Genomic DNA, 12,848 nt, shown 5'->3' with positions numbered 1-12,848 from the left:
CGAGACTTATCTAACCTAAACACTTGTAAAGGAATTACTTGACTAAGGCTTGCCCAACTCACGTATGGAACATGGTTTTCCTTATTTTTTCACTTTGTGAGGTGCCATTTTTCCTATACAAACTTCCTCATTGAACTAGTGAATAGTTAGCTAGATTTGTAACATCCTGATTTTTATATAATAAAGAAATTGTGGAATTTAGGTTTTGAGGAAAAAAGATGATAATAATAGGAATTTATATTATTTGAGGTTATTTAGAAATAATATTATAATTAGGTATTTAATTATGAATTTAAAAATTTAAATTTAAAACCACATAAGCAATATTTAGTTAAGATATAATACATAAATAATTTTTTTTATGTGTGTGTTAAAAAAAAGAGAAGGTAGAAGGAACAAAAAAATAGAGGTAGAAGGTTGTTGTTTCTAAGTCCCACATTGGTTAGATGAGGGAAGAGAAGAGGTGCCTTCATATATAAAAAGGAGGGGGTGTGTGCATTAAGAAGCATGAGAGGCTGAGATGCAATTTAGAGGAAATTGCAACTTTTGGCCCAAAGGTTTGAATAATTAAATTCAAACCTATAGTTTTTTTTAATATAATTTTGGGACTCACAATCCCATTTTTATATTATTTTTCTCTCTTCCTCTCACGTTGCTCGGCGTTTTCTCGCAAGGGGGGATTATTTTCTTTTTCTTCAGGTATGTTCTAACTTTCCTGTTTAGATTAGCATTTAAAAATTTATTTAATTACAAAATTAATTTTATAGTTATTTTCTAAATAATATTAGCTTTCTAGTGATATGATTATTTTGTAGGATAGAGTAAATATTTTGATTAGGATTTTTCTATAGGATAGTTAATCTAATGATATATTAAAAATATAGGTTAAAATTCTTAAGGATATAAAAAATATTATAGAATATTTTCTTAAGGTTGAAACTCATGTTTAAGAATTTTTGAGTTAAAATCTAGATCTATATGGTTGAATTTATGTGGAATCTGAGATGTAAGGATAAATCTCTGATTATTAAATATTTATTTAAGTATGAATAGGTATTTTTGAGGTTATAGAAAAGTGATTTGAGGTTTCAGGATAATTTTAAAATTTTTAATTTATTTTTGGACGAATTTTTAGAATATAGAAGGATGAAATTGTGATACTAGAAGTGATTTGAGGATAAAAAAATAGTTTATTAGGGTACGAGAATTTTAGAAAAAGAATTTGGGAAGTTAAATGAGGCATAAATCTTAAATCAGTGTTAATATGGACTATAGATCTAAGACTTTCTAACTCTTTAAATTAGAGTTATTTATTTTAATGTAAAATTAATATATAGTATTGTGAAATAATTATGTAGATTATATTGACAAAGATAGTGGTGAAAAAGGAGTTGTGAAGGGGAACTTGTTATTCAAGACACAAGGTAACCATTATTAATGTATTGTGATGGGTGTGTTTGTGAATGGTTATGTGTTGTTTTGTTGTTTGGAAAAATTATGAATTATTGAAAATAAATACTATATATACTTGTTTGAAATTATTGCCAAGTGGGTTAAAAATTTATTTTTGTTTATCATGATGAGATATTATTGTTCGGATATATTCCTGTTTGGATATTTGAATGATGCATGACTTGTCAGGGTATTTTAATGTATGGTGTTAATGGGAATTTCTGTTCGGTTAATTATTACCACGTGGTAAGCCCTCATTGGACCCAATGAGTGGCGTGTCACTTGGTCCAACTCACCTTTGGCCGGGTGATTTGGCGTCCGAGCATGGCGAAAGGAGGATATAAGGTGCAGTCATGCAAATTAAAGACTTGTTCGGCTTGTTTGAAAGTATTGTTCGGTTAAATGTTTTGTGTGCCCACTTAGCAATCGCATGATTAGTTACATCCGCATGCATCATTACATATTAATTTCTGGTTACTGGGACTTTTAAGTCTCATTCCCCGTGGTTAATATTTTTACAGGAGCGAGTCCGGCCGAGAAAGCACCAGAGGTGTAACTGTGGTGTATGAGACACCATCTTTTACGTTGCCTCTTATTTTAGATTATACAATGTATCTTGTGCCAACTTAGGACATATCTTCTTTGTGAAGCATGTAAACTCTAATCCTTTTTATTAAAAGTATTTATATGACCAAGAGGATTATGTTTATCCCTCTTGATTCATGACCTGATTTGAATAACATGCCATGAGGATCATGTCTGTCCCTCATGGTTTTAATTGTTTTTTTTGAGATATTTTAAGACCTGTGGTATATTGTCTTGGATGTATCATGGTAGAAATTTTTCTACCATGATAAGGGTATGATGAGGGTTCAAAAAAAAAATAATTTGTTGAATTAATGATTTGCGAAAAATCGGTCTGTAAATTTGAGGGTGTTACAAGATTCAAGTCCCTTATTAAACCAATGTGATAGTCTTTCATTAAACAGGTAGGACAATGAGTATATAAACAATCTAGGCAAGCCATCAACTCGGATAGGAGCCCTACCATGTAGATTTAATTTTCTATTCCTCTTCTTAAGCAAACTCTTGCCTTTCAAGATCATGCAATGCATATTTATGTAATAATTTATAATTAACTTATTTCATAGAACTCCACATAACCAACTTTATTGAACTCCACCATTTTACAAATTATTAAACTCTTCAAATACATTTTCATTGAACTTCAAATCAAATAAGTCATTGAACTTCAAATTTCAAAATCATCGTATCTCACACATTCACAATCATTAAACTCTATACATTTTAAAATCATCGAACTCCTAGCAACTCTAATCATTTAACTCCCAATTACACAAATCATTGCACTTTATATTTTTATAATCATTGTACCTCATTCATTAGAAATTATTGAACTTTAAAATTTCAAAATCATTGGACTATATTAAATTACCACTTCAACAGTGGGCTCTTTAAATAAAATAAGTCACATTTGCATTTTTATAAAATCTCACACAATTCAATTATTAAATATTGATTGATAAACTAATTAACATTCAAAAGTATAAGATAGAATTTTTTTAATTTTCTCAAATTTTTGAGAGGTCAAAGATTTTACTCCTCAATACTTACTCTTGAAGTTTTCAAGAAGCTTGAATGGTACTAAGGATAGTCACTTTACAAGCATTTACAATGCAACTCATTAATATCTATATTTAGGCTAATTTTTACTAATGATTCAACACTTTTTAATGTTCAAGATTCATTTTTGATTCATGTAAAAATACTCATAAGGTTTCTTAGCTTCCTTTAACCATCATTAATATCATTGAGCTCTTTAGTGGTCATTAATAGAGCCATATTGTCACAAACTAACACATTTATGAGATTTTTTAGATATTTAATGCTCCTTAACCATTAATCCTCGTATAATCATAAATATCAAATTTATTTAACTCAATCTACTCCCATTAACTCCATTTAAGTTAATGGGTTCAGATCTATAGTCTATATAGACCAAAAATTATCATTATCAATCAAATTCTAACTTTTACTATTAAGAAAATGGAAGAAGAGAGAAAGATTTAAGTGTATGAAGCTTACCTTTGATATTTAAGAACTCCAAAAGCTAACTTTATTTTTAAATAATTCATATGTACAAAGTACAATTTGAAACTATATTTTTATAAAGTTGTCGATAGTTATGGGTGTAAATGTAAATATTTTTGAGTCTATTCATATCTAATTTAATCAAAATTCACTTATATTTAATGAGTTATAAAACTATAATTTATATTTTTTTTATATTTATTTTATATATACATTTAATATCATTTTTATTTAATATTATTGTAATTTTATATTTATATATACATTTAATATTATTTTAATTTTATGATTTTTAAACAATAAGGGCAACATTGTTCCTCTAAATATAGTTTAGAAATAAAATTATACATTAACTTATAAAAAAAAGTCCCACTAACTACAACAATGAACGTTTAAACAACGAGACAATATTACTTTAATTTAATTAATTTAAGGATGATATTATTACAATGAATAGTTTAAAAATAATATTACTTTTTTAAAAATAATTTAGGAGTAAGATTTGAAGGACAACATTGTTTCTTTAAAAATAATTTAAGAATAAAATTATATCTTAATTTTTTTATAACTACACTTTAAGATTTAAAGAGTTATTATTATGTGTCATTTTCCTTGTTTGGTCCCAGAACCATGTGACTGTCTGGCTGTCTTGTTGGCTTGCTTCTTTCGACTCACTAGTCAAGAGGCATCTTCAGGGGCATCTGGCAGATCCCTTGCTTTCATTTAATTGCAACACTTCGCCCTTGCATCCCTTTGAGTGTATCGGTTGACTTATCATTTCCACCCCAACTCTTTTTTTCCCCCATTTTGAAAATTCTTTCTCCATAACACCACTTGTTTACACCCCATTGCTTCATCCAATTTTCTACCATATCATATATTCCATATATTTAGAAATATGATATATTTTTGAAGAGTTAAATATTTAAATATATAAAATATTTTTAAATATAAAAATAAAAAAGATATAGTTAATTAAAAAATCAATAATTATTTTATTGTGAGGTAAAATTTAATTAAAAATATTTTATATTTTTAAATGGAGGGAGTGTATATATACCTTATACCTATGCATATTTATTATACATAAATTTATTGCACATGTTATAGTTTCTTATAGGGTTTTTTGTTTGTTTTGTTTTGTTTTTTTTTATTTTACCATTGTTTCTTATAGAGTTTGTCATATGTGTTAGTTTTGATATGATGATATCTTGAAGACTAAATACGCGCATGTATGTACGCATGGCATGACGGTTGCGTGTCAAAGGAATCTTATATACAGAACAAATGCAGATAATAAAGTGTACCCATTCCATGCTTAGTATAAGAAAAATTTCAAAAGTTTTTTTTATCATCAATATAAAATAAAATTAGCATATTTTTTTTTCAATTGTATCCCTTATTTATTTATCATGATTTGAATTCACATACAACAATTTATTATAATTATTAATTGCAAGGAGAGGGCAAAATTGACAAATCATATACTTCATCCTGGCCAAAATATAAACAGATTTTAACAATATTTTTCATAAAACCTATATCCTCATAAAAATATATATTATCACTCTTGTTACCTTGAATTCAAATTCATGACAAGTGAGAAAGTTATAAATTCATAGACACAGAAAATTAAATTAATAAATACAAGAGGCAAAATAAAACAATATTTTATAAACACTAAGTTGTTTATATTCTAGGTAAAAAATATCTAAAAAATGCTTATATTTTAAAATAAATTAAATATTTTTTAAATAATTTTAAAGATATAAGTTATAACCATCATTTGTTTTAATAAGCATGAAATTAATTAAACATGACTTATTACATAGAAAGGAATATTCCCTCCATTCAAAAATATAAGGCATTTTTTAAGGAGTTAGATATTAAAAAATATAAGGCATTTTTAATCTTTTGAGATATAATAATTGTCTTTTTTTTAAAGTGTCCCCATTGATAATAATTTTATATTTATTGTAAGGTGTTTAATAAGGATAAATATAAAAAGATAAAGTTAATTTAAAAGCAGGTAACTAATTTATTGAAGGGTGAGATTTCATTAAAGATGTTTTATATTTTTTAAGAGAGAGAGTATAATATATGTATATCATTGCATACAAGGAACTGTCAAATTCTCTGCGATTTGTTAGATGGATGAGGCTTATCAAAATGGTGATATCAATATAAGCCAATCCGGGCAAACATTGTATTAGTTATTTCTTAATTGTTGATTGCCTTCTTTAGCAAGCTCTGATTATTAAAACAGGGTTCTCTTGACAATCAAAAGAAATAATGCCAAAAGCAAAAATGGAATAGAGGTTAGGTGACCTGTCAATCAATTACTGGTTTTAGATAGCAGGTCAACATGAAAGTTTTTTTTATTGTTCTGCCCATGATAGCGGAGCCGATATTAAGAAAATCAATGGAGGAGGAAATGCGCGTTCCATTGAATTTCAGTTGCAAAAGAAAATTTCAATACACTAGATATTTTTTCGGTTCAGAGAAAACTTCAATTCTGAATAATGATAATGACAATCCGTTGATTCAATTCGTTCAGTAGCTCAAGGCTGCTGCAAATATTCAGCTTTCCGTCGGTTGAATCTGGAAGGCACGTGATTCTCACGGACCAGCCCATATATGATATATCTCGTGTGCGCGGCATCATTAAACTGCTTTCATTTGCCTCTTCGTTTCTGCTTCTGGCGCCTTCGGGCAAGAGCTGCGAAAATCTCTCCAGAGTTCTAAGACCAGGATTCCTCCTTTTCAAGAACTCTGCGTTACTCTTGCCGCATCTTTTTCTATCTAAATGCCCAATGGCTTCTTTGTTCGGATAACCGACTCGGGAATTGCTTGCTGAAATCCGGTGAGTTTCTTCTCCTCGCCGCATGGACGCATTATGCTCCCTCTCATTGTGTGGTGTTTCCAATTCTTTTCGTGAAGCGTTTCTTGTGTTTGATTTGATTTAGATATCATGTGGAGGTTTATTCTGAAGGAATTCATAGGAGGGAATGAAAGAGAGAGAAATGTAAAAATGTATTTCCGAGCTCTGTGGATTACTTATCCTGGTCATTTTTCTATATTATTTATTTGTTAATTAGTTATTCTAGTTCTCGTTACTTTGGTTCCCATGCAGAGGAGAAGGGAATGGTTTCACAGGTCCATAACTTTATCTGCTGAAACTTGAATATTTGAGGATCTGGGAATTTTTCTGATGCTGATTAGCCTATATACCCATATTTAATCTTTCATATTGGTAGTTTTTTTTTTTTGGGTAACTGGAAAAAAAATCCGACTTGAAAGTCAAGTTTTTATCTGCTTTTATTAATTTATTATTTGGCTTTGGTGCGGAAGTGGTTCTCACTTCCTTTATTCCCCCCTTACTCCATGTTGTTTCGTAGTTAGGCTCCTTCTTGAGTCTTGAATGACTTCGCGAATTTGGTCCTTTTGGGCCCATATCCATCCTTTCGCAATCATTAATTTTTATTCTGGCATTCTCCTGTGGAGTTCTGTATGCATTATTATCCCTTTTCTACGCCTTTTCTGTGTTTAATTTTTTTTAAAGTCTCTCTGTATCGCGTTATTTTTTAGCTAAGACCGTTTGCAATCATGAGATTGATTTATATACTATTTATTTCACGTTCTCGTATTTGAATTTGAATTTCATATTGCAAGATTAAGCTGCTTTTGATTATTTCCTTTAGCAAAGCCCGCTAGTCAGTTTCTGTGCTGCCTGCACATCATCCAAAAATGGGCTGTTTCTACTCTAAGACAGGAAGTAAGAGAAAGTTCCCTATGGGAGAGGACCCTTTGGTTCTTGCATCAGAGACAGCCTGTAAGTCGATAAAGCTTTTTGGTAGAATCATTCAATGCTATATTAATTGCGGAATGATTATACTAGATTTGCTGATACTGCTTGAGTTATAAAGGCTGAAGTTAATCCGCTTCCAAGCTGCATGTTATGGATATACTCTTCTTCCAGCTGAAGGAATTTTAAAAATCATAATGATAATTACAATATTTATTAGGTCTCTCAATCACTCAAAGTTTTCTTGATGTTACAAGTATAATTCTAAACAGAGCTTATCCAAAAGATTAACTTAGAAAGAACTCATGCCAAAAGATTAATCCATTATATGAGAAAAACTGTTAAGCTTACAAGCCCCACTAGCCCACTTTTTGAAGGTCTCTCCAATATTGGACTCATGACACTCGCCAGAGAATTTTTGGCACGAGGCTTTTTTTTCCCACGCAATTGCACACAAAAGTGTCCATCTCGGGCATTCTGAATTTCAATGAGCAATCTTTAACTAACCAAGGAAGAAAAGGGAGACATGTTGGGTCACTGTCTCTTTCCCTAATTAAGGAATGTTACAACAATGCCTGAGTTATTTATTTTTGTTGAAAAAATTTACTTTATCCACATTTATGTGAAGCATATTTGTGATAAGATGCCTGTCTCTGTGTGTGTGGGGGGGAAGTACATGTTAACTTTGTAACTTAAAATGTGTGTCATTGTTTGGTTTCCCAGTCAGTGTTAGTGAGGTTGAAGCACTGTTGAGCTTTTTAAGAGCATCAGCAGTTCAGTCGTTGATGATGGATTAATCAGCAAGGTACCGTATTGCATATGCTTTTTTTACCAACAATCATCCATTAAGTTTGTATTACTAGTTTGAGTTATTTTTAATCCCCCTTTCTTTCCTTTTGCATGCGTATTTTGTTAGAAGAATTTTGGTCATTAACTTGCTTGCAGTTTAACTTCTTAGACTCCTTAGGTTAATGTAGTATGCTATGGTTTCTGAGTCATAGGATGAAATTGGTTATAATGTACTTGTGATGCTAATTGACATGAACGATCTACAATATATTGCCATTTCTGTTTTCAGTCGTCTTTTAAATCTTTTTGTTTGTAGCTTAATTGATGGTTTCTTATTAACTTTGTTGTGACTGTTTCTTGTTCTTCAAACATTACAATATAGTTTCAAGTTGTAATTATCGTTCTTCTTGCTCTGCAGGAGGAGCTTCACTTGGCAATTTTCAACAACAAAAAGAAGGATAACCTCTTTGCTAGCCGAGTATGAGAACATCCTTTAGCATTCTTAAGAACATTGCTGCAATAGTTATGGTTGCTTGCAAGCATGTGTATGGCCGTAGACAGATCAAAATGCACTCTTTGGATCAGTGACGTGTAATTCTACTAGTTAATTGAGAAATTTGCACTTTCACTATATGCCTCTGAAGAAAACTCCAATATGTTAAGCATTCCTCAGGCCTGTGAAATAATTGTTGTGAACCAACTAGCATTTGATTGGCCGGCTCCATTAGGAGTTAGGTGTTGAATTTAGATACGCAGGTTATCATTCATTTGTACTTGTGAGTGGAAAATATTGCCTCTTTTCTTATTTCGAAGTGAAATATTTATTTATGTATTTAGCTTCTGGTGAATTTTTTCATTTACATATGGCTGTTAATTCTTATTCTATTTTGATAATATGTCATGCAACTTCTTGTTTCTCCATGAATTTGCTTTTTTATTACTTGGATCTTTGGATCTATATTAATATTATCCTCATTCTGCATGCAGATCTTTGATATGTTTGATGTTAAGCAGAAGGGAGCCATTGACTTTGGCGATTTTGTTAGATCCCTCAGTGTCTTCCACCCTAAAGCATCACAAGAAGACAAGATAGATTGTAAGTTGAAGATCAATTCCTTAAATTTAGATTTGTGGATCATCCTCTATCATATGTTGTGATCTGGGTGTACTGATAGGTTATGTTTGGGATTTGATTGCAGTTTCGTTTAGGCTTTATGATTTGCATAATACAGGTTTTATTGAGCGCCAAGAGGTAAGTGAGATCCGAATATATTTTTTCCAGCAATGGCTTTCTTATTCTCCAGATTGATAAGCACCAAGTCTCTTTCTATACATGTGCCTACTAATCTCATGAAGCGTCTTCATTTCACATTTGGGTTTGCGGCAGGTCAAAAAAATGTTAATTGCTCTTCTTTCAGAGTCCGAAATGAAGTTGGCCGACGATGCGTTAGAAAAAATCCTTGATAAGGTGAGCCGTGCTTTTTCAAATCCTAGATGACATAAAACATGTATATCAGCAGTCAAACAAAAAGAAGTCTTATTATATTGGGTGGAGCTGCCTACATAAAAGATAATTAACCCGCCGACTGTGGGGATCGAACCCACGACCACGTGGTTAAAAGCCACGCGCTCTACCACTGAGCTAAGTCGGCTTGTAGTGTATTAGTTGTGAAAGAAATTGAAAATTAATCAATTTTATCAAAAGTATAGGTAATCAATTGAATTTGTATGTATACCGAAAAAAAAAAGAAAAAGAAATAGAAATACGAGATCGAATTGCTGTAAACTTCTTCTCCTTCTAGCAGTAAACATCACAATAATGAAGGTTAAAACTTGACATTCTGTTCTTGTGATCAGACTTTCTTGGATGCTGATATAAATCAAGATGGAAAAATAGACAAGTTCGAATGGAAAAACTTAGTTACTAAGAATCCATCGTTACTAAAAGTCATGACCCTACCCTACCTGAGGTATGTCTGCGTGTAATGTGGTTTATACTAAAGTTATTTGAACAACTTTCGGTTTCGCTCATATCGTGTAATTGTGAAATCAATGCAGGGACATAACAACCACCTTCCCAAGCTTTGTTTTTCATTCCAAGGTCGACGAAATTACAAAGTGAGAACATATCTATTTAGTATATGCAGTTAGGACTTAGGAGCTATATTAGGTGTAGTTTTGTCTTCCAAGAGATGTTTAAGGTCACTGCGGTGTAGTGATAAAGATGTAAAGTATCACTTAGAGGACTTTGATTGGAATCCCCCTTCCGTGGTGCGCCAGATTTATTTTTGAAGAGGGATGAAGTAATTTTGCCTTGCACGGTTTATTGTATTTGTATAGTGTGCTGTAACTGTCTAAATGATGCTTCCCTTAGATAAAATTGGTAAACATGTTCAAAGAGTGCATAAATAAGAAGAAAGGCCTACTTTACTCTTTCCTGAAAACTAGAAATCTCAACTTCATTATTTGTTAAATTGAACACATTTGCCGGGAAAAAAAACAGAAATTAAATGGAAGTTTCCTTTTCATTATTTGAACCCTCTGAAATCAGAATTTTGCAAATATCTCTGTATTAAAAGAAATACTTTCTATAGTCTTGTTTATCAGAAATAAATGATAGTTAAAATTAAAATGGTAGTAATTTCATAAAGAAGAATGGAGTTAACCAGAAGTTGAAACAAACGAAATTAACTTCAAACATGCTCGCTCGCTGATATATATATATATATATATATATATATATATTTTCTCTCTAGACTATATCTAAATTTGTAAATTTCGTAACTTGTGATTAACTTACATAAAAAAAAAAAAAACCCTGTCAGTCAGTCCGTAAAACATGTCTTTTAACAAATTTTTCAAAAACTAGGTTGGTATTAAAAATATCTTTTTCTTTAACAGAAAATAAGGTTCAAGAACTAAGTTAATATTAAGGTAGGAAAAGGAAATTAAGCGTAATTAAATGAGTATGACATAGATGATAGCAATTTAAATCTTTTAAACATCATTTCAAAGTTTAATTCTTAAAATATGTATAGAAAGGTATTTTTTAAAAGAAGACAACTCGTTTAATGACTATCAGGTTACTTGAGAAATTAGCTTTACAATTGTTGAGTATGAAGATAACTTGAGAGAAAAAAGGGAGAATACGAGTAAAGTTTGACCTGAACGTGAAAAGTATATCTTTTAATGATTAAATTTGCTACTTGTTATTCATAGTTTTTATATTTTAATGAAAAGTCAATTATATGTTTTTAAATGAATTTTTAATTAAAAAACGTCGTAAAAGGCAACTTTTTTTCTGCAGTAACAAACCAATAATTCACAACTAAGGGAATGGCCAGTGATCCAACCCCCGTGTAGGATTGCCTCCAACCGTCCAACGGTAGCAAGCAAAATAAAATAAGGGAATATGAATTGTCATTTTCCCAAATAAAAATCCACAGTTGAGAAGTGAGAACTCTATAGCCTTCGAATGTTATTATGGCCATCGCCCATCGGCATCGTCTAGCCTATTGCCACCCAAAGAAATTGGCTTGAATGAAAACTCAAGTCAGAGACGCAGAGCACTGGTATCGGTGACCGATCTGATCCGAGCACAACTCCTTGTGACGTCCATCATTGGTAATCTCCCAAGCACGAAACTGTGAACTGTCACTGGGCTGGTTCGACCTTCGTAGTCTTCCCTCCTTCTTCAGCATTGGAAACGGCGAGAGCACGTTGGAAATCAGAGGCTAACAAGGATTTGTCTAGTTGAATCCCTCACGCGGTAAGCTTTCCGTCATTCCGTGTGAATTTTTTTGGTTAAACTGAAAGTGGTGTTTTTTTAAGTGAGTAGCCGTATCCCAACCGTATCGGAATATGTATTGTCTTTAAATAAATACTGATAGAATTTTGATACGCCGGAATATGTCTCACTGGTGCATTCGACACGGATTATTGGGTGTTTTCTTTTTGCACGACTCGGTGCTTTTGGTGTTTGATAACCGAACGTCTTTGGGTGGCATTTGAATGCTCAATAATAAATACCGAGGTATTGGGATGGTGTTTGGTGTCACCAAGAAATTTTATCACTTAATCACTGCATTAAGTGCTGTTTGCTTAGAAAGGCCTCTGCCCTTCGGAGGAACTGCCTTGACGTCAAACGTTTGTGAATATGTCTGCAATTTTCAACTTCGAGGGTCGCAGGTGTCATATATGTACTGCATACAGTCAGTCGCGCTCTGCAAATTCTTCCACTTGTAACCCCTGCGAAAGATTACCTTGGGAAGGTTTCCTCTCATGAAATTCTGTTGACGAAGCTTGAAAGCTCTTTGAATAATCATCAAGTTCAAGAGGCATGGGAATACTTTCATGATTTTAAAAGCCTTTATGGCTTTCCTGCGGGTTTCTAGTGAATCAGCTGGTTGTTCAATTATCTTACACATCTAATCATGTGTGGTTACGAAAAGCATGTGTCCTGGCCTTGCAAATTGTCAAAGAGAAGTCAAACTTCCTTCAGTCTGATACCTTAACTAAACGTCTCTCTCTCTAGCAAGGCTGCAAATGCCAGTCCCTCCCAATGATTCTGAGGGTGATGCTGGAGTCCAAGTGTGTACCCCCTATGAATTTATTGTCATTGAGTTTTTTGCATATGGTCACAGACAAAATTGGAGCACACATCGCATCCAATTATCTGGTTCAGTTTCTG

At 32.0% G+C, this 12,848-nt stretch overlaps 1 long non-coding RNA gene, 1 other non-coding gene and 1 pseudogene across 2 annotated transcripts; 2 read left to right on the top strand and 1 right to left on the bottom strand.

Moving 5' to 3' along the window:
- The first annotated feature begins 528 nt into the window (after positions 1–528).
- Positions 529–2,076, top strand: LOC129321695 (uncharacterized). Its single transcript, XR_008596079.1, has 3 exons — positions 529–699; positions 1,359–1,424; positions 1,974–2,076. It is a non-coding gene; the product is annotated as an uncharacterized LOC129321695 (long non-coding RNA).
- Positions 2,077–6,005: 3,929 nt separating this feature from the next.
- LOC129321488 (calcineurin B-like protein 1) lies at positions 6,006–10,602 on the top strand (annotated as a pseudogene).
- Positions 9,739–9,810, bottom strand: TRNAK-UUU (transfer RNA lysine (anticodon UUU)). The gene has a single exon. It is a non-coding gene; the product is annotated as a tRNA-Lys (tRNA).
- Positions 10,603–12,848: the final 2,246 nt, after the last annotated feature.

The sequence above is a fragment of the Prosopis cineraria genome, unplaced genomic scaffold (genome assembly GCF_029017545.1).
Source record: "Prosopis cineraria cultivar Desert tree isolate PC_DT_omini unplaced genomic scaffold, ASM2901754v1 PC10, whole genome shotgun sequence".
In the NCBI taxonomy this organism is placed as follows: Eukaryota; Viridiplantae; Streptophyta; class Magnoliopsida; order Fabales; family Fabaceae; genus Prosopis; species Prosopis cineraria.
The sequence above is the reverse complement of the archived record's forward strand: the minus strand, read 5'-3'. Positions and strand labels throughout refer to the sequence as shown.